Source organism: Pristiophorus japonicus, chromosome 10, assembly GCF_044704955.1.
Source record: "Pristiophorus japonicus isolate sPriJap1 chromosome 10, sPriJap1.hap1, whole genome shotgun sequence".
NCBI classification, from domain to species: Eukaryota; Metazoa; Chordata; class Chondrichthyes; family Pristiophoridae; genus Pristiophorus; species Pristiophorus japonicus.
This window is the reverse complement of record NC_091986.1, coordinates 168,450,144-168,472,419: the sequence shown is the minus strand read 5'-3', so window position 1 is coordinate 168,472,419 and position 22,276 is coordinate 168,450,144. Positions and strand designations below refer to the sequence as shown.

General features: G+C 47.6%; 1 non-coding gene across 1 annotated transcript; it reads right to left on the bottom strand.

The window, feature by feature from the left end:
* Positions 1-2,182: 2,182 nt before the first annotated feature.
* On the bottom strand, positions 2,183-2,379 carry LOC139275429 (U2 spliceosomal RNA). The gene has a single exon (XR_011595718.1). It is a non-coding gene; the product is annotated as a U2 spliceosomal RNA (small nuclear RNA).
* Between the last annotated feature and the right edge of the window lie 19,897 nt (positions 2,380-22,276).

Below are 22,276 nucleotides of genomic sequence, written 5' to 3'. Positions count from 1 at the left end.
CACACGAGTGCTGCTGCAAGTACTGTGTACAAAGTAATGTTGTTTTTGAATCGTAACGTACATGGCAGGACTCACATGCCTGCAGCTGTACGTCCGCATATGTCTCAGAGTTCACCATCAATGGTGGTGCATGCTAGGCCATTAACACCTTGTTGGCGCTGCGGAGGTGATCATCGTTTCCATTCATGCCACTTCAAAGGATACATTTGCAAGGTCTGTGGGACAATGGGACACCTCCAACGTATGTGCAGGCGAGCTGCAAATCCAGCTAATCCTGCATGTTGCAGCGGAGGACAGATCCACAGTGGATCACGACGAACCAGAGCCTCAGACTGAGGAGGCAGAGGTATATGTGGTGCACACATTTACCACAAAGTGTCCCTCGATAATGCTGAAGGTTGAATTAAATGGACTCCCGGAGTTAATGAAGCTGGACATAGGCGCGAGCCAGTCCACAATGAGCAAAAAAACTTTCGATAAATTGTGGTGCAGCAAGGCCTCAAGGCCAGCCCTGACTCCCATTCACACTAAACTGAGAATGTCCACAAAGGAACTGATTCCCGTAATCGGCAGTGCTACCGTAAAGGTCTCCCACGTTGGAGCGGTGCAGAATTTCCCACTCTGGGTGATACCGGGCGATGGCCCCATGCTGTTCGGCAGGAGCTGGCTGGGAAAGATACGCTGGAACTGGGACGACGTCCGAGCGCTCTCGTCCTTCGATGACACTTCATGTGCCCAGGTTCTAAACAAGTTCCCCTCGCTGTTCGAACCGGGAATCAGGAAGTTCCAAGGAGCAAAAGTGCAGATCCACTTGATTCAGGGGGCACGGCCCATCCATCACAAGACAACAGTGGTACCGTACATGATGCGAGAGAGGGTGGCGAACGAGCTGGACCTGCTGCAACAAGAGGGCTTCATTTCGCCGATCGAATTCAACGAGTGGGCCAGTCCGATTGTTCCAGTCCTCAAGGAAGACGGCACCATCAGAATCTGTGGTGATTACAAAGTAAATATCAATCGTTTCTCCCTGCAGGATCAGTACCTGCTACCAAAAGCAGATGACCTATTTGCGATGCTGGCAGGAGGAACACGAAGTTTGACTTGACCTCGGCCTACATGACGCAGGAGCTGGAGGAATCATCGAAGGGCCTCACCTGCATCGACACGCACAAAGATCTCTTCATTTGCAACAGATGCCTGTTTGGAATTTGATTGCCCGTGGTGATATTCCAGAGGAACATGGAAAGCTTGCTGAAGTCGGTCCCGCGCACGGTGGTCTTCCAGGACGATATCTTGGTTACAGGTCAGGACACCGCCGAGCACCTGCAGAACCTGCAGGAGGTTCTTAGTCGGCTTAATCGTGTGGGGCTCAGGTTAAAATGCTCAAAGTGCGTTTTCCTGGCGCCTGAAGTGGAGTTCCTGGGGAGAAGAATCGTGTTGGACGGCATCAGGCCCACCGATTCGAAGACGGAGGCAATCAAGAACGCATCGAGGCCACAGAACGTGACGGAGCTGCGGTCGTTTCTAGGACTCCTGAACTATTTTGGTAACTTCTTACTGGGCCTTAGCACATTGTTAGAACCCCTGCATTCTTTACTGCGTAAAGGAGATGAATGGCTATGGAGTAAAAGCCAATAAAATGCCTTTGAGAAAGCTAGGAAACTGTTATGCTCAAACAAATTGCTTGTGTTGTATGATCCATATAAGGGTTTGGTACTAGCATGTGATGCGTCGTCATACAGTGTTGGGTGTGTATTGCAACAAGCTAATGAATCTGGGAAATTGCAACCGATTGCTTATGCATCCAGAAGTCTGTCTAAGGCTGAGAGGGCCGACAGCATGATCGAAAAAGAAGCGTTGGCATGTGTTTATGAGGTAAAGAAAATGCATCAATATCTATTTGAGCTCAAATTTGAATTGGAAACTGACCATAAGCCACTTATATCCCTCTTTTCTGAAAGTAAGGGGATAAATATAAATGCATCGGCCCGCACCCAGAGATAGGCGCTCACGTTTTTGTGTTTTTTTTTAAATTTTTCGTTGCCTATCTTTCCAATTCTTTGTCAAATCACAAACGCCAGAGGTCACCTTGTACACATCAAGGATCACTCTGCGCCAATGCTCTTAGCCAAAAGGCCGAGAGCCACTGCACCGTTCCTGGAAGTACTGCAATACCAGGTTCGTGCCATGGAGGTGGATGGGTCAGGCCCCCCACACACCTCCGTGGAGGTGGATGGGTCAAGCCACCCCACCCACCTCCTATTTCCAAAAAGCATAGGAGAACCACCTTCCTGATCCAGGGAGAACCACTTTGGATTCATGGTTACTCCCCTGTCAGGTCAGTTACGCATGATCTTAGCCAAAAGGCCGAGAACAGATACTACACTTGATCTTAGCCAAAAGATAGGCGCTCACGTTATCCGCATACAACTATGCCATCCGCTACAGGCCAGGCACAGAAAACTGTGCCAATGCTCTCAGTAGGCTGCCATTGCTCACCACCGGGGTGGAGATGGCACATCCCGTTGATTTAGTTATGGTAATGGAAGCATTCGAGAGTGAGCAATCACCTGTTACCGCCCGACAGATTAGAACCTGGACGAGCCAGGACCCCTTACTGTCCTTAGTAAAAAAAACTGTTTGCTCCACGGGAGTTGGTCTAATATCCCGTTAGAGACACAGGAAGAAATAAAGCCGTACCAGTGGCGCAGAGATGAAATGTCCATACAGACAGACTGCCTCCTATGGGGTAATCGGGTAGTGGTGCCAAAAAAGGGCAGGGACACTTTCATTAGTGATCTCCACAGTACCCACCCAGGCATTGTGATGATGAAAGCGATAGCCAGATCCCACATGTGGTGGCCTGGTATCGATGAAGGCTTAGAGTCCTGCATGCACAAATGTAACACATGTTCACAGTTAAGCAATGCACCTAGGGAGGTGCCACTAAGTTTATGGTCCTGGCACTCCAAACCGTGGTCCAGGGTCCATGCAGGCCCATTCTTGGAAAAAATGTTCCTTGTGGTTGTAGATGCGTACTCCAAATGGATTGAATGTGAGATAATGTCGGCAAGCACGTCCGCTGCCACCATTGAAAGCCTGCAGGCCATGTTTGCCACGCACGGCCTGCCTGATGTCCTTGTGAGTGACAATGAGCCGTGCTTCACCAGTGCCGAGTTCAAAGAGTTCATGACCCACAATGAGATCAATCATGTCACATCTGCCCTGTTCAAACCAGCATCCAATGGCCAGGCAGAGCGAGCAGTGCAAACAATCAAGCAGAGCTTGAAGAGGATAACTGAAGGCTCACTGCAGACTCACCTATCCCGAGTCCTGCTTAGTTACCGCACAAGACCCTACTCGCTCACTTGGGTTCCCCCGCTGAACTGCTCATGAAACGGGCACTTAAGACAAGGCTCTCATTAGTCCACCCTGATCTACACGAACAGGTAGAGAGCAGGCGGCTTCAACATGATCACGCAAATGTGTCACGCAAAATCGAGATTAATGATCCTGTATTTGTGCTGAACTATGGACAAGGTTCAAGTGGCTCCCCGGCACTGTCGTAGCCAAAGAGGGGAGAAGTGTGTTTCTGGTCAAACTTTCAAATGGACTCACCTGCAGAAAACACTTGGACCAAACCAAACTCAGATTCACAGACTATCCAAAACAACCTACAATAGACTCTACCTTTTTCGATCCCCCAACACACACACAAGTGACAACCGACCACGAAGCAGAATCCATCACGTGCAGCAGCCCAGCAGGACTCACCACACCCAGCAGCCCTGCAAGGCCAGCTGCGCAGCAGCCCAGTGAGGGCCCACCAAAACCAGCATTTGCACTGAGACAATCAACCAGGGAAAGAAAGGCCCCAGATCGAGTCACATTGTAAATAGTTACAGTGTTGACTTTGGGGGGGTGGGGGGAGGGAGTGTTGTTATATATGTAAAGCTGTAAATACCTTGTTTAGCCACCAGAGGGCTCATCCACTGTAGTCCCAAGGGATCCCACAATCTCTTGGGAGCATCTGTACATAAGGAGGCCTCACAGGCTGGAGAGGCAGTCTGGAGACCTGCAATAAAGGACTAGGATCACACATTACTTTGAGCTAACAGTATCTGGTCAGATTCTTTATTCAAGACATAACAAATGGACTCCAGCATTTTCCCAATGACAGATGACCGGTCTATAGTTTCCTGCTTTCTGTCTGCCTCCTTTTTTAAACAGGGGTGTTACATTTGTGGTTTTCCAATCCACTGGGACCTCTCCAGACTCCAGGTAATTTTGGTAGATTACAACCAATGCATCCACTATCTCTGCAGCCATTTCTTTAAGGACCCTAGGATGCAAGCCGTCAGGTCTAGGGGACTTGTCCACTTTTAATCCCATTATTTTACCGAGTACTACTTCTTTAGTGATAGTAATTGTATTAAGTTTCTCCCTCCCTACAGCCCCTTGATTGCCCCCTATTGGGATGTTTTTAGTGTCTTCTACCGTGAAGACTGATACAAAATATTTGTTCAAAATCTCTGCCATTTCCCTGTTCCCCATTATTAATTCCCCAGTTTCATCCTCTAAGGGACCAACATTTACTTTAGCCACTCTTTTCCTTTTTATGTACCTGTAGAAATTCTTACGATCTGTTTTTATATTTCGTGCTAGTTTACTTTCATAATCTATCTTCCCTCTCTTTATTATTTTGTAGTTGTTCTTTGCTGGGTTTTAAAATTTTCCCAATCCTCTGGCCTCCCACTAATCTTGGCCACATTGTATGTCCTTGTTTTCAATTTGATACCATCCCTTATTCCCTTAGTTAGTCATGGATGGTTATCCCTTCTCTTACAGCCTTTCCTTCTCATTGGGATATATTTTTGTTGAGAGTATGAAATATCTCCTTAAATGTCTGCCACTGCTCATCAAATGTCCCACACCTCAATCTATTTTCCCAGTCCACTTTAGCCAACTCTGCCTTCATACCTTTGTAGTCTCCTTTATTTAAGCTTAGGACACTGGTTTGAGAACTACTTTCTCACCCTCCAACTGAATTTGAAATTCAACCATGTTATGGTCACTCATTCCTAGAGGATCCTTTACTAGATCGTTTATTAATCCTGTCTCATTACACAGTACCAGATCTAAGATAGCCTGCTCCCTGGTTGGTTCCGCAACGTACTGTTCAAGGAAACTATCCCGGATACACTCTATGAACTCTTCCTCAAGGCAACCCTAGCCAATTTGCTTTGTCCAATCAATATGAAGGTTAAAATCTCCCATGATTATTGCTGTTCCCTTTTTTTTAACAAGCCTCCATTATTTCTTTATTTATACTCCATCCAACAGTGTAGCTAGTTAGGGGGCCTATATGCTACTCCAACCAGCTACTTTTTCTTCTTCTTAGTCCTTATTTCCACCCAAACTGATTCAACATCTTGGTCTTCTAAGCCTCTTGGTTTCTCACTAACGCACCAATCTCATCCTTTATTAACAGAGCTATCCCACCTCCTTTTCCTTTCTGTCCTTCCAAATTGTCAAAAACCCCTGAATATTTAATTCCCAGCCCTGGTCACCTTGCAACCATGTCTCTGTAATGGCTATCAGATCATACCCATTTGTATCTATTTGTGCCATCAATGCGTCTTATTTTGTTACGAATGCTGCGTGCATTCAGATAAAGAGTTTTAAAATGTGTTCTTTTTACCCTTTTTACCTGCTTTGACCCCACTTTCTGACTCACTTTTATGTTTATTACTGTCACACTATGCTTTTCATTTCCCCCAGTGCTACCCTGCTCTCTTGCCTTCTCCTTATTCTTTGGCTTCTTAAATTTTCATTCAGCTGAACCCTGCCCCCTACTATTTAGTTTAAAGCCCTCTCTACTGCCCTAGTTATTTGATTCGCCAGCACCCTAGTCCTAGCATGGTCTAAGTAGAGTCCATCACAACGGAACAGCTCCCTCTTACTCCAGTACTGGTGCCAGTGCCCCAAGAACCAAAACCTATTTCTCTCACACCAGTATATGAGCCATGTGTTTAACTCTCTGATCATATTTACCCAATGCAAATTTGCTTGTGGCTCAGGTAGTAATATAATGATTAATACCTTTGTGGTTCTGCTTTTTAATTTGGCCCCTAGCTGCTCATATTCAAGATGGTTATTATGTCAAGTCTGGAGGTTTGTAGGAATTTTGCTTCGGTATACATTCTGGGCATCATGTGATATGACTCACATTAAGGGGGAGGGTACTTTAAGGATGGCTGGGAGGTTTTTGAACTTGTGACAAAACTACAAGTAGCAGCCTTTGTGATGTATGTAGCACTCAAATCACTGACTCCACACAGTCTGGTGTTGTAGTAACAGCTGTGACCTTGCTCCTTTATTGTGTAACTCCAGAGTGCCCCTCAGGTGTGGTGGGCAGCCTTTTATACTCTTAGGGTCTTAAGGTACTTTCGGGTTTCCCACCACAGTGCCCCTTGTGGCGCACCATTGTAACTATACATTTAATGTGCATGGACAATACATAAAATCTCACTCCCCCGCCCTCACCCCCAGTTCCAAAAGCAAATTGCCGGTAACCTCGGCCTTGTTCGTCCTGTTTGATTTGTGAGTGTGAGTCCATGACCATCCACTTCCCTCTTCTCCCCCATGTAGAGATTATGCTTGTGATCCGGTGCAAGCATGTGGTGTTTGCAGTCCTTACATGGGTGATGAAGTACACAACATAACCTCCAACAGAAAGCAGGTACACATAGACAGTACATTTGTATGATACGTATAGATGTGTTGAAGAGTTATATCAAAAGGTTGCAATTACACTGAACAGTTATTAAATCCCAGCTCCACTGGGTGAGGTGTGGTGATGGCGACATTCTGCCCCTTTTTGCCCGAGGTAATGGGCTGCGCTGAGACAGGGTATCGCAACTGGTGCGTTGCCTCTGTTCTCAGAAATTAGTTGCCTTTGCGGCTTGTCTGCAGCCGCTGAACAATTGCATGAATCACATAAAATCAGAAATCGCATTAATCCATTAGTCATGTTAGTCACAGATCCATTAACCCTTTTAACTGTGCATTGTGATATTAACTCTTTTCACCAATCGTATCAATCACGTCATCATACAAATCACAGTAATCATTTTGACTCACTCTTGCCCTTACAAAAGTCTCTTTGTGGGGACCGCCAACGGTGTAAGGCCCCTTTAAGACTCCCGGGTACATTTCCCTTTTAAGACGCCATTTTGTTTTACCCACAAGGTTTCTACTGGGCGCCGCCATTTTAGGTGCTCTGCTGGTGCCTGCCTGCCTCTCTCTGCAGAACTCTGCTGCCACGGGGCTCGCCGCCATCTTGAACTCGCTGTGCTGCTGCCTGCTCTCCCTCTCTCTCTCTCTCTCTCTCTCTCTCTCTCGAGAGAGAGAGAGAGAGAGAGAGAGAGCCGCCACACCCTGAACGCACCCGGGAGCCGCAACACACCGGCCCCCGCACAGCCGCATCCTCCGGAGCACCTCATGCAGTTGACCTTTTTACCCGGGAGCCAACACCCACACACACACGTCCTCCGGAGCTGACCTCCTCACTGCCGCAGCCGATCCTGGACGAGCCCTGCTCCTCGGAACACCGACCCTCACGCCGTCGCCGAGTGAGTCCCGCTCCCGAAACTGCCGATTCACCGCTCCTCCCGCTGCAAGCCCCGTGAACGGCCGCCTCTGCCTGCGGGCCGACGGTGCCTGCTGGAGCAGCCCGTCGAAGCCCTTCTCTCTTCTCCAGCTCGGTCGGTGCTGCTGCTGGTTCCAGCGCCTCTTTCTCACTCTCAGACTTTACAGGGGAGAGTCGACAGCCGCCGCTGCTCTGCCCAACCCCACACACGCTTCCTTCGCTGCCATCCGATCTGAAGGTGGAGGCCTGCTCTGCCTGTGAACACGGGGGACAACGGTCTGTGGAGGAATGAAGTATTCCCAGCTCCCATGGACCTTCCCCATCCATCTTCTGCCGAGTAACGTCGGCCCATCGCCTGCAATGATCCACAAAGGTAAACCGTGTGTCTCGCCCCCGTGAGATACCTGCACATCCGCTCTGCCAAGAACAGGTATCAGTTCCTTGGTGCGCAGCTTCACCGTGACCGGGACCAGCTTGGGTCGTGCAGCTGGGTTGATCCACAGTTTATCAAAAGTTTCCTGACTCATCAGCGACTGACCCGACCCCGTGTCCACTTCCATACTCACTGGGGCCGTTAATCCTGACTTCCATAATCACTGGGGCTGAATCGTCGGTACACGTATACAGTCCAAACGCATCATCTTCTTCTACCTGGGGCTGGGATGCCCGTCGAGCCAAACCGCAATGCTCCTCATTGTACAGCAGATCATCTACCATCTCCTCAGCCACACGGTGAGTCGTGTTTCTTTGGCACTTACGCTGAAGGTGGCCTTTCGTGTGGCAGGTATTGCACGTATACTCTGCAAACCTGCACTGGTGAGCCCCATGGCTTCCTCAGCAGCGCCAGCATGGTGCTACTCGATTAGCCTCCCTCGGCGGACTCTGAGTTCCAAGATCCTGAGGTCCGTGCTTTCTGCCCTGGGCAGAGCCACGTTCTGCAGTTTTGTCCGTGACGAGCGCTATCCTGTGGATAGTACCTGCTGGGTTCGCGACCGTGTGGATCATATGCTTGGTGCTGCAAGTTGAGGTCATAAATGCCCGGCTGATGTTGATGGCTTGCTGCAGGCTGACTGTAGGTTCAGTGGATAGCAGCTTGTGAAGGAGACCCTCATGGCCAATCCCCATAACAAAGACGTCTCGCAACGCCTCGTTAAGGTTTGTGCCAAAATCGCATGGCGCCGCGAGTCTCCTGATGTCCGCAGCATATTTTGTGACATCCTGGCCCTCAGGTCTGCAGTGGTGGTAGAATTTGTGCCTGGCCGTGAGGATGCTCTCCTTCAGTTTCAGTTGGTTACAAATGAGTACAATCAGCTGCTCATATGACTTGTCCTTGGCGCTCGCGGGTGCCAGCAAATTCCCAACGAGACGGTAAACCTCATCGCCACAACTGGACAGCAATATCGCCTTAGACTTCTCTATCAGTGCGTTTGTGTACCCTGTCAGGTCGTTTACTATAAAATAGTACTTGAGCCTTTCCGTAAAGGCATCCCAGTCATTACCCTCTGTGAAATCCTTTAGCATGCCCAAAGTAGTCATGGTTGCATGAAGAGCTCGTCCGTGTTCTCGTCGTCAATTTTTGATGTATGTAGCACTCAAATCACTGACTTCACACAGTCTGGTGTTGTAGTAACTGCTGTGACCTTGGTCCATTATTGTGTAACTCCAGGTGCGTGGAGAGAATTGGGAGATGCGTCGCTGAGGCCCATAAAAAGGCCCAACGCGTCGGAGGAGGCTCGGGAGTTCCAGGTGTGTGGAGAGGCTCGGGAGGTGCGTCACTGAGGCCCATAAAAAGGCCCAACGCGTCGGAGGAGGCTCGGGAGTTCCAGGTGTGTGGAGAGGCTCGGGAGGTGCGTCACTGAGGCGTGGCTTGTGCAGCTACAGGGAGAAGGCAAAAAAGAAGTAGAAAGAAATCGAAAGGTGACGTCACAGCCAAGGGGATAAGTGATTGGCTGGTGATTGGTGAGTAATTTTATTTTTACTTTCTTTATCAGTAAGTAACATTTAGCATTGTTGTTGCCAACTTAAGTGTATCTAATGGTTAAGTCATGGCAGGAGAGCTCGGACACGTGTTATGCTCCTCCTGTACTATGTGGGAAGTCAGGGACACTTCCGGTGTCCCTGACGACTACATATGCGGGAAGTGGATCTGCCTGCAGCTCCTGACGGACCGCATTGCGGCACTGAGCTGCGGGTGGATTCACTCTGGAGCATCCACGATGCTGAGAATGATGTGAATAGCACATTTAGTGAGTTGGTCACACCGCAGGTAAAGGGTACTCAACCCGATAGTAAATGGGTAACCAGCAGGAAGAGCAGTGTAAGGAAGGTAGGGCAGGGGGCCCCTGCAGTCATCCCCCTGCAAAACAGGGTACTGTTGAGGGAGATGACTTATCAGGGGAGGGCAGCAGCAGCCAAGTTCATGCACCGTGGATGGCTCTGCTGCACAGGAGGGCAGGAAAAAGAGTGGGAGAGCGATAGTGATAGGGGATTCAATTGTAAGGGGAATAGATAGGCGTTTCTGCGGCTGCAACTGAGACTCCAGGATGGTATGTTGCCTCCCTGGTGTAAGGGTCAAGGATGTCTCGGAGCGGATGCAGGACATTCTAAAAAGGGAGGGTGAACAGCCAGTTGTCGTTGTACACATAGGTACCAACGATATAGGTAACAAACGGGATGAGAGATGAGGTCCTACGAGACGAATTAGGGAGCTAGGAGCTAAATTAAAAAGTAGGACCTCAAATGTAGTAATCTCAGGATTGCTACCAGTGCCACGTGCTAGTCAGAGTAGGAATCGCAGGATAGCTCCGATGAATACGTGGCTTGAGTGGTGCAGAAGGGAGTGATTCAAATTCCTGGGGCATTGAAACCGGTTCTGGGGGAGGTGGGACCAGTACAAACCAGATGGTCAACACCTGGGCAGGACCGGAACCGATGTCCTAGGGGAAGTGTTTGCTAGTGCTGTTGGGGAGGAGTTAAACTAATATAGCAGGGGGATGGGAACCTTTGCAGGGAGACAGAGGGAAATGAAAGGGAGACAGAGGCAAAAGGAGAATAGTAAAAGTGGAGGGCAGAGAATCCCAAGGCAAAAAAAAAAGGGCCACATTACAGCAAAATTCTAAAGGGACAAGGTGTGTTAAAAAGACAAGCCTGAAGGCTCTGTGTCTTAATGCAAGGAGTATCCGTAATAAAGTGGATGAATTAACTGTGCAAATAGATGTTAACAGATATGATGTGATTGGGATTACAGAGACGTGGCTCTAGGATGATCAGGGCTGGGAACTCAACATCCAAGGGTATTCAACATTCAGGAAGGATAGAATAAAAGGAAAAGGAGGTGGGGTAGCATTGCTGGTTAAAGAGGAGATTAATGCAATAGTTAGGAAGGACATTAGCTTGGATGATGTGGAATCTATATGCGTAAAGTTGCAGAACACGAAAGGGCAAAAAACGTTAGTGGGAATTGTGTACTGACCTCCAAACAGCAGTAGTGATGTCGGGGAGGGCATCAAACAGGAATTTAGGGGTGCATGCAATAAAGTTGCAGCAGTTATCATGGGTGACTTTAATATGTATACAGATTGGACTAACCAAACTGGAAGCAATACGGTGGAGGAGGATTTCCTGGAGTGCATAAGGGATGGTTTTCTAGATCAATATGTCGAGGAACCATCTTAGACTGGGTGTTGTGTAATGAGAGAGGATTAATTAGCAATCTCATTGTGCGAAGCCCCTTGGGGAAGAGTGACCATAATATGGCGGAATTCTACATTAGGATGGAGAATGAAACAGTTAATTCAGAGACCATGGTCCAGAACTTAAAGAAGGGTAACTTTGAAGGTATGAGGCGTGAATTGGCTAGGATAGTTTAGCGAATGATACTTAAGGGATTGACAGTGGATGGGCAATGGCAGACATTTAGAGACCGCATGGATGAACTACAAGAATTGTACATCCCTGTCTGGCGTAAAAATAAAAAAGGAAAGGTGGCTCAACCGTGGCTATTAAGGGAAATCAGGGATAGTATTAAAGCCAAGGAAGTGGCATACAAATTGGCCAGAAATAGCAGCGAACCCAGGGACTGGGAGAAATTTAGAACTCAGCAGAGGAGGACAAAGGGTTTGATTAGGGCAGGGAAAATAGAGTACGAGAGGAAGCTTGCAGGGAATATTAAAACGGACTGCAAAAGCTTCTATAGATATGTAAAGAGAAAAAGGTTAGTAAAGACAAACATAGGTCCCCTGCAGTCAGAATCAGGGGAAGTCATAACGGGGAACAAAGAAATAGCAGACCAATTGAACAAGTCCTTTGGTTCAGTATTCACTAAGGAGGACACAAACAACCTTCCGGATATAAAACAGGTCAGAGGGTCTAGTAAGAAGGAGGAACTGAGGGAAATCCTTATTAGTCGTGAAATTGTGTTGGGGAAGTTGATGGGATTGAAGGCCGATAAATCCCCAGGGCCTGATGGTCTGCATCCCAGAGTACTTAAAGAGGTGGCCTTGGAAATAGCGGATGCATTGACAGTCATTTTCCAACATTCCATAGACTCTGGATCAGTTCCTATGGAGTGGAGGGTAGCCAATGTAACCCCACTTTTTAAAAAAGGAGGGAGAGAGAAAACAGGGAATTATAGACCAGTCAGCCTGACATCGGTAGTGGGTAAAATGATGGAATCAATTATTAAGGATGTCATAGCAGCGCATTTGGAAAGAGGTGACATGATAGGTCCAAGTCAGCATGGATTTGTGAAAGGGAAATCATGCTTGACAAATCTTCTGGAATTTTTTGAAGATGTTTCCAGTAGAGTGTACAAGGGAGAACCAGTTGATGTGGTGTATTTGGACTTTCAGAAGGCTTTCGACAAAGTTTCACACAAGAGATTAATGTGCAAAGTTAAAGCACATGGGATTGGGGGTATTGTGCTGATGTGGATTGAGAACTGGTTGTCAGACAGGAAGCAAAGAGTAGGAGTAAATGGGTACTTTTCAGAATGGCAGGCAGTGACTAGTGGGGTTCCGCAAGGTTCTGTGCTGGGGCCCCAGCTGTTTACATTGTACATTAATGATTTAGACGAGGGGATTAAATGTAGTATCTCCAAATTTGCGAATGACACTAAGTTGGGTGGCAGTGTGAGCTGCGAGGAGGATGCTATGAGGCTGCAGAGTAACTTGGATAGGTTAGCTGAGTGGGCAAATGCATGGCAGATGAAGTATAATGTGGATAAATGTGAGGTTATCCATTTTGGTGGTTAAAAACAGAGAGACAGACTATTATCTGAATAGTGACAGATTAGGAAAAGGGGAGGTGCAACGAGACCTGGCTGTCATGGTACATCAGTCATTGAAGGTTGGCATGCAGGTACAGCAGGCGGTTAAGAAAGCAAATGGCATGTTGGCCTTCATAGCGAGGGGATTTGAGTACAGGGGCAGTGAGGTGTTACTACAGTTGTACAGGGCCTTGGTGAGGCCACACCTGGAGTATTGTGTACAGTTTTGGTCTCCTTACTTGAGGAAGGACATTCTTGCTATTGAGGGAGTGCAGCGAAGGTTCACCAGACTGATTCCCGGGATGGCGGGACTGACATATCAAGAAAGACTGGATCAACTGGGCTTGTATTCACTCGAGTTCAGAAGAATGAGAGGGGATCTCATAGAAACGTTTAAAATTCTGACGGGTTTAGACAGGTTAGATGCAGGAAGAATGTTCCCAATGCTAGGGAAGTCCAGAACCAGGGGTCACAGTCTAAGGATAAGGGGTAGCCATTTAGGACCGAGATGAGGAGAAACCTCTTCACCCAGAGAGTGGTGAACCTGTGGAATTCTCTACCACAGAAAGTTGTTGAGGCCAATTCACTAAATATAATCAAAAAGGAGTAAGATGTAGTCCTTACTACTAGGGGGATCAAGTGGTATGGCGAGAAAGCAGGAATGGGTTACTGAAGTTGCATGTTCAGCCATGAACTCATTGAATGGCGGTGCAGGCTCGAAGGGCCGAATGGCCTACTCCTGCACCTATTTTCTATGTTTTCCAGAGTGCCCCTCAGGTGTGGTGGGCAGCCTTTGATACTCTGTCTCGCAGGTACTTTCGGGTCTCCCACCACAGTGCCCCTTGTGGCGCACCATTGTAACTATACATTTAAAGTACATGGACAATACATTACAGCCTTCTTGTGGAGAGAGCTCACGGGACGGTCGGAAGTCCAATACCTACGGAGGCCAAGCTTGATAAGCTTGGGTCTGCAGGGAACCAGGTTGTATGACTCTATTGTATAACCATAATAGTTATTATATTATTGGTGTCTGAGTAATAAACTTGCATTTGGACAATACGCTTGAGCCTGAATTACGAGGAATCATTTAATTGAGTTTAAGAGATTTCCTTACAATGTATTGCTGGGTGCAGTGAAGATTAGGAGAGAGATACTCTTCCTCAGTAGTGGGAGGAAGAAACCTGCTATTGGAACAAATAAACCTGCTGTTAGTGGCTGAGGAGTTCAGCAGCAGGAGCTTTGTGCTACACTCCTGCATTCAGTGCAGGAAGCACTTTAATGACCTAACCAAATCAGGAAAGGTGAGTACAGTTGCACATTCACCTACATCCTGTTGTGTACATCACCTCCATACTCTGCCTTGTTAAGTCTACACCATCACATCACTCCTGACACCCACTTACCTTGCAAGTGCACCCATCCTTCTCTTTCGATGCACTTCCTCACATCCCCATCTATCCATTCACCACTGTCATTAATCCAAATACTTATGCAATTTGATGCGTCTCCCTTATAGTCACCCTTGCCAAATTCACTGCACCCATCGGGTGAACACATGCCATTACAGTCACTCATAGGTCTGTTCTTATCTTGTTGCAGGAGAAGAGAGTACAGAACATGAGGATGAGGGAGAGGGTCGGAGGTGGTCTTCCACAGATTGGGCAGTTGACAGCTGTCAAGCAGATTAGTGGCATTTCAGCGTTCCTGACCATTGGCGATGGAGAGACTGGGACCTCACAGCTACCTGGTGACAGAACTAAGTATCAGCGACCCTCATGTCATACAACACTCACCCATGTTGACTTGATTTCAGCAAATTGTCAGATTGCTTGTCCAACAGGATGAACAGAAATTTCCTCTGACTAAATATGGGGGAAGACCAAAGCCATTGTCTTCAGTCCTCGCCACAAATTCTGTTCTTTAGCCACCGACTCCATCCCTCGCCCTATATTAATTCACAGCTTTTCTTTCTGTCAGATGTTTGGTTACAGGACTGCTTTGTCAGTGTCAGTGAGATTGTTGGCGGGGGGGTTTGGGAGAATGCCTGTTGGATGTGATTGTTACATCAGTCCAGTGGGACTAACTAACTGAACCGCACAGCTCTAAGGGAATTCCTTTCATCCTGGGCATAGGAACAGGAGTAGGCAATTCCACCATTCAATGATCTGCAACCTAACTCCAGATACCTGCCTTTGGCCCATATCCCTGAATACCTTTGGTTAACAAAAAGCTATAATTCTCAGATTTAAAATTAACAATTGATCTAGCATCAAATGCCGTTTGCGGAAGAGAGTTTCAAACTTCTCTGAAGTGCCTTAGGATGTTTTTCTACGTTAAAGGCACCATATAAATACAGGTTGTTGTTGTTTTTTGTGTTTGCTTAGTTTTTAAGAATATATCAAGATTTACCGAAGTGTGATGGTTTTGTAAACAGTAACTGAAGACTCGAGTTGCTGGAATTGTAATACAGAAGAGGCTCTCCAGAAGTACAAACAGATTGATTTACAGCCAGGATTACAGTTAGTTGCATTATTGTATAAATGTACACGGTAATTTAAAAAAATTGAGATTAGCAAAATAGTATGAGTACAAAATACTCTTCAGTATTTTTAGTGATTGTAAATGCATTTTATTTTAAAGAGCATGTCTATGCTTTTGTTAGAGATAGCGAGTAGTTCAAAATGTTACAAATGTGCTTACAATGTTCCTACACAAGTGGCCAGAGCAAAGTAATTTTAAATGCATAGAAGTAGACTTTATGAATCTGCAGTCCCAGCACAGAGCTTCACTCAATGGCAGCCACATTGGGAATTCAGCTTTGGAGGTCAGGGCAAGCCATGGGAATTTCCTTCCATAATGGGTGGAAAATTGTGGGTGAAAATTGCTGCACAAATTCATGATTTGTGCTCATGTTGTGCAAAGCTCTGAACCCATTGGTAAAATCTCAGTTAAAATATAGAGTTTTATTGCTCATTGAGAACAAAGCAATATTTTTGGGACTGGAGACAATACCTCCCTTCCAACCTCCACAAAATTTACTATTAATACAGCCTCTGAGAGCCAGAAGTATCCCAATGGCATGATAACTCACCCTGTGCTACCCTGTGATCCCAGTAGATCTATCAGGTCTTTCTCCAATCTGCCATAATATGATCTCCCTACATGACCCAGCTGAGGTGAATACTGTTATACATGCACACTATAGAGATACTCTCTGTGTAGTCACTGTATAGTTGCATAAGGTGGAGACTTGTTTACCTGATGTACTTTCAATAAGGTTTACACTGTATATATACTATGCTGGCACCACTAGAGGGTGCAACTGGTGGAGACCGGAGCTTCCTGCCCTGGTGTCATTCATAAGTACATTACAGACATAACAAATACAGTGCCTGGCAGAAGAAGAGGTTTAGTAGATTAGGGGAGCTCATCCATGAGGGTCAGATTATCTTCTCTCAAGCTGACAAATTTCACCTTGCCCAGCATGACCAATCTCCAGAATCCTGCAAATACTTTGCAGACTTCAGTGTGAGCCAAGCTCAATGGAACCTTTCCCATAGTCCCCAATGGCTTCCTGCAGATGCTTCTCAATCCTGTGTGCTATACTCATCTCCATGACCAAGGATGGGACAGAGAATCTTAAGGTAACTTGGGAATGAAACTTAGGCCTACCATTAAGACAGAAGGCGGAATAAGTGCTATGGAGGAAACTTATAAATTTCAACACCGCCAGCAAAATGGACGAAGACCAACTTAAGATTGTACATTGCACATTCTGCACCCCACAAACTGCACATATTTCATATCTCCAGACCAGATGACTGCTAGAAAGGCTGTGAACAGGGAGCATCCTCCTCCACATATTCTGATCATGTCCAGCATCCAATCATCTGGATTGCAGCTTAGAGGACCACTAAAAACATGACCAGTCCTACAGTCCCCTAGGATCCAGCTCAGTGGTTGTTTATCCTGCCTACTGAAGAGAGAAGACTCTCTGCATTGAGCAGATTAGCACAACTCTCACTACTAGTTGCAAGATGGTACATCCCCCACCTGTCGTGGAGTGCTGTCCTTCCTACAAGAAACATGAATGAAACACATGAGATAGATGCTAAGCAGAACAAATGACATGTTGCCTTTCCTGGATGGAGAAATATAATGCAGCCTGGGACCCTTCAAGTAACACAAACCCAGCACAGCAACTCACCCCAGCACAGCAAACACTCTAATGGCCATCAGGGGCATGAAGGATTACCAGTATACAGGGCTCCCCTCCCCTGTTCCGAGGCCTAACTAATCCCTCAGAACCTAGGACTAAGCTAGTGGCCTACATTTCTTGACCCGTTACTCCCAGTGTAAGCAGTTATGCTATAGAACTTGGATGTATCAATACACTACCCCATCAGGGTCCTGGTGAGACCACACCTGGAGTATTGAATACAGAATTGGTCTCCTTACCTAAGCAAGGATATACTTGCCATAGAGGGAGTGCAACAAAGGTTCACCAGTCTGACTCCTGGGATGGAGGGATTTTCCTATGAGGAGAGATTGAGTAGACTAGGCCTATATTCTTTAGACTTTAGAAGAATGAGAGGTGATCTCATTGAAATATACAAAATTCGTACAGGGCTTGACAGGGTAGATGCAGGGAAGATGTTTCCCCTGGTTGGGGAGTCGAGAACCAAGAGTCACAGTTTCAAAATAAGGGGTCGGCCATTTAGGACTGAGAGGAGGAGAAATTTCTTCACTCAGAGGGTGGTGACTCTCTGGAATTCTCTACCTCAGAGGGCTGTGAAGGCTCAGTCGTTGAATATATTCAAGACAGAGATCGATAGATTTTGGGATATTAAGGGAATCAAGGGATATGGGGATAGTGCAGGAAAGTAGAGTTGAGGTAGAAGATCAGCCATGATCTTATTGAATGGCGGAGCAGGTTTGAGGGGCTGAATGGCCTACTCCTGCTCCTATTTCTTATGTTCTTATATAAACACCATGTAATCAAAAGGTACAATGACTTCATTGAAAATATATGGTAATATATATTTTCATAAAATATATGTGAATTTGCATTTAAATGTTCAATTGTCTCATAAAATATGCATGTGAAAATAAGTTTAATTGTAAAATAGTCTCGTAAGATATATGTGAATGTATACTTGATTTTATACAATGACTTCATAAAATATGCGTGTGAAAATAAATCAATATGCACAATAGCATCATAAAATTTATACGTTAATATACTTTCTGGATAACCCAAAGAAAAGAAAGATAGTTGCATTTTGTTGCTTTATTGCAAGGAAATGGATGAGAATGACGTCAAAAAAAAGAGAGGAAAAATGCACATCTTAAAAAAAAGGAAAAATAAATCCAGTGACAGACATGATGGGCTGAATGGCCTCCTTCTGTGCTGTTTCATTCTATGATTCTATAAAAGGTGCTGTTCAGATCAACCTTAGGGGGTTATTATTCATGGGAGCAGGGGGAAGGCTTTGTCAATGAGAACCCATCCATTAACTTGATTTTTTCCCATAAAGAGGGCCAAATTTTGAAGGATGGATGCACTGAGATTTTTCAGCATATCTGGCATTAATGTGTAGAGGCCTTTGCCCATTGTCACACACAATTAGTGCATTCATGTAATATAATCCCTTCCTGTTGAGGTGTTTTTTTCGAAGTGACTATATGTACTGTGCTTTTGCTGTGGAATCCCCGCTCCCGATCCTCCAAGCCCGGTCGAGTCCCACATCTGCCCAAACTGGATGTGCCGGACCGGAAGTGTGGCCCTGAACCTGAATCATTCCGACCACGTTGCCCACTGAGCCCCCCACCGAGCAGCAGCAAGCAGCCCCGAACCGAGCGGCACCGAGCCCCGAGCCCCCTGCCGGGCCTCTGAGCCCCGAGCCCCCCGCCAGGCCTCTGAGCCCCAAATACCCCACTGAGTCCCGAGCCCCCTGCCGGGCCTCTGAGCCCCAAGCCCCCCGCCGGGCCTCTGAGCCCCGAACCCCCCGCCGAGCCCCAAGACCCCCGCCGGGCATCTGAGCCCCGAACCCCCCGCTGGGCCTCTGAACCCAAAATACCCCACTGAGTCCTGAGCCCCGAGCCTCTCGCCAAGCCCCAAGCCCCCTGCCGGGCCTCTGAGCCCCGAGTCCCCCGCCGAGCCCCGAGCCTCCCACCGGGCCTCTGAGCCCCGAGCCTCCCGCCAAGCTCCGAGTCCCTCACCGAGCTCCAAGTCCCCCGCCGGGCCTCTGAGCCCCGAGGCCCCCGCCGAGCCCCGAGCCTCCCACCGGGCCTCTGAGCCCCGAGCCCCCCGCCGGGACCGAGCTCCCCGCCGGGCCCCGAGCCCCAAGTCCCCCGCTGAGCCCCGAACCCTGAGCCTCCCACCGGGCCTCCGGGCCTTGAGCCCCCCGCTGAGCCCCGAATTCCCCGCTGAACCCCGAGCCCGAAGTCCCCCGCCGGGCCTCCGGGCCCCAAGGCCCCGCTGGGCTCCGAACCAGCCGCCGGGCCTCCGCGCCCTGAATGCGGGGAGAACGACGGGCAGAGATTCGGCGGGTGACCAGGGCTGGGGGAGAGGGGGGGAACAGATAGCCTGTTTTGGGGGGGGGGGGAAGAGAGAGGGTGGTTGGAGCGAGGGGCGGAGAGAGCCTGTTTGGGGGGCTGGGGGATAGAGAGTCTGTTTGGGGGTGAAGGGGGGGGAAGAGAGAGATTGATTGCGGGGGGGGGGAAGGAGAGAGAGACTGGTTGTTGGGGGGGGAGGGTGGAAGAGAGAGCCTGGTTATGGCGGGAGGGGGTAGCGAGAGCCTGGTTGGAGGGTGGGGGAAGAGAGAGCCTGGTTGGGGGCTGGGGGGCAAGAGAGAGCCTGGTTGTTGGGGAAGGGTGGAGAGAGCCTGGTTGGGAGGGGAAGAGAGAGCCAGGTTGGGGGCCAGGGGGGAGGGGAAGTGAGAGTCTGGTTGGAGGGTGGGGGAAGAGAGAGCCTGGTTGGGGGACATGGGGGTAGAGCGAACCTGGTTGCGGGGGGAAGAGAGCCTGGTTGGAGCAGTGGGGGTGGAAGGCGGAGCCTGGTGGGGTGGGCAGGGGGGGTGGAGAGAGAGACGGGATGGGGGAGGGAGTAAAGAGGGAACTCAGGGATGGCAAATCACATTCTTCCTACCCCCTTTACACCCACACCTGACATTGTTGGAGTGGATGAAATCCAGAAGTCATGACACTGACACTTCATACCCAATAAACCTGTTAACAATCTGCACACAATACCCCATCTATGACGGGAATGGGGGGCTGCGGGTAAGGTCATTCATGCACTTGCACTTGCGCTTGGGTAAGGGACTTCAGCTGGGGGAGGCAGCACTTGCGCTGGGGGGCAATGGACTTCAGCTGGGGGAGGGATACATTTACACTGGGTTAAGGGACTTCGGCTAGCATTTGGTGGCTTCTGGGGAGATCTATCCTCCGTGGCTTGTGGAAGTCAAAATGGATCGAGTTACAATTTGCGAGGTCAGTGAGAACTTGGGCTGGGCGGTTCCAGTTACATATTCCAGAGAAACTTCAGGGTGTGGCTTATCCTCCAAGGGGACCAATCGGAGACAAGATGCAGCCATTCTACAAATTAACGCATTTTTTTTAGTAGAAGCATGGAAAGCACCATGGCTGCCATGGATTGCATCTAGGACCTGGGAAAGCTAGCAATCCTGTAAAACTGGATGGTCCCATCTTGTTGCAGCCTTGCTGTGATGCCAAAGGTGGTGAATTGCCCATGTCTGTTGTAAAGTGCAACAGTCACTTGACACATTCATGCCCATACTGCAGCCTGGCTGATATTACAGAGATCACCCGTGATGCCTGAAATGAGCTTGTGTGATAAAAGTTGAGTATGGTCATCACCTTCATAACCACAGATGAAGCAGTGCAGGCAGATGGGCACGGCTGCAACTCCTCATGCAATAGGTGGCAAAGCTTCCCTTATTTCCACTTTGATGAAGAGCATTATTGTTATACATATCTCATCATTAAAATCCTCATATAACCTGTGTTACCTGTATATTCTATGGGGGTGAGATAATGTATGGTGGGGTCTGTAATGTCTGTAAGCTTGTAATGTTGTAGCTCCACAGTGTGGATGTGGATGTATTGTGTTACTGCAACTAAAGATGAATAAATGAGTCAGCTGACCAGAACTTCTGAGATGCTGTCTGCCATTATAGAAAGCTGTGTGTGCTGTGCTCTATGAATACACCACATTTGATGATGAGATGGGATTTTTCAGATGATATAAAGCTGAAATTTTGTTGGTGAAGGATTCAGCCAGCCGACAGAGAGACTTTGGAAGCTTCTCTGTCTTTGGAAATAGCTACAAAAGCTGAAGTAAAAAAAAACGAGCACACTGTCTGCACTGCAGAGACAAAATGGCAGCACCCATAGCAGTAATGGGACACTTAGGTGAATATAAATGCAACCAGGAAAGGTTTAAGGCTAGAAGTGTATTTCACTGCAAATAATATAATCGAACTTCCAGAAAATGCTGATAAGAACCGGGCTGTGTTGGAACATAAGAGAACGATTTTCTTATCTGAAGCGGGTCCAGAATTGTATGAAACGCTGATAAATCTGCTTGTGCCTAACAAGCCAAAGGACACAATGCTTAAAGAGATTTTAATGAAGCTGGAGCAGCACTGCAACCCCAAACCGTTCGAAATTGCTGAAAGCTATCATTTCGGTATACAAAATCAAAAGGCTGATTAAAATATCAGTGATTACATATCAGTGATTACATTGTAGAATTAAAAAAGCTATCTATTCACTGTAATTTCGGAAACTTTCAAAACCGAGCATTGCGGGACCGTTTTGTTTGTGGGATGAAAAATGATGCGATCAGAAGAAAGTTATTGACGACGGATGACTTGACTTTTGAGATTGCTTGTCAGACTGCGAGGGCGATCAATATTCCCGATAATTTCATAATAATTACAGTCGTCAGTCAACCGAGGTGAATCGCCTGCAGATTCAAAGTAAAAGGTGGTGGGGGCCGAAGTCTCAGAAATTGAAAATTCTAATAGAGCTCCAAAGTTGTGCTATAGGTGCCTGGGAGAACACATTGCTCAAAGTTGTCCATGTGTGAAGGCAGAGTGTTTCTTCTGCAGAAAGACTGAAGGATAAACCAGCTTTCAAAGCTATGAGTAGAAATTCCCAGAGACTACATAATATGGAAGAACAACAACAGGATGTGGAGATGTTAGAGTTACACGTCATCAGGAGCATGAGGTTAATGGACAGTGATTCGGAAAGCATCAAAATCCACATAGATGTTGCGGGATTCAAGATACCAATGGAAATTGACACGGGTGCATCTGTGAGTGTAG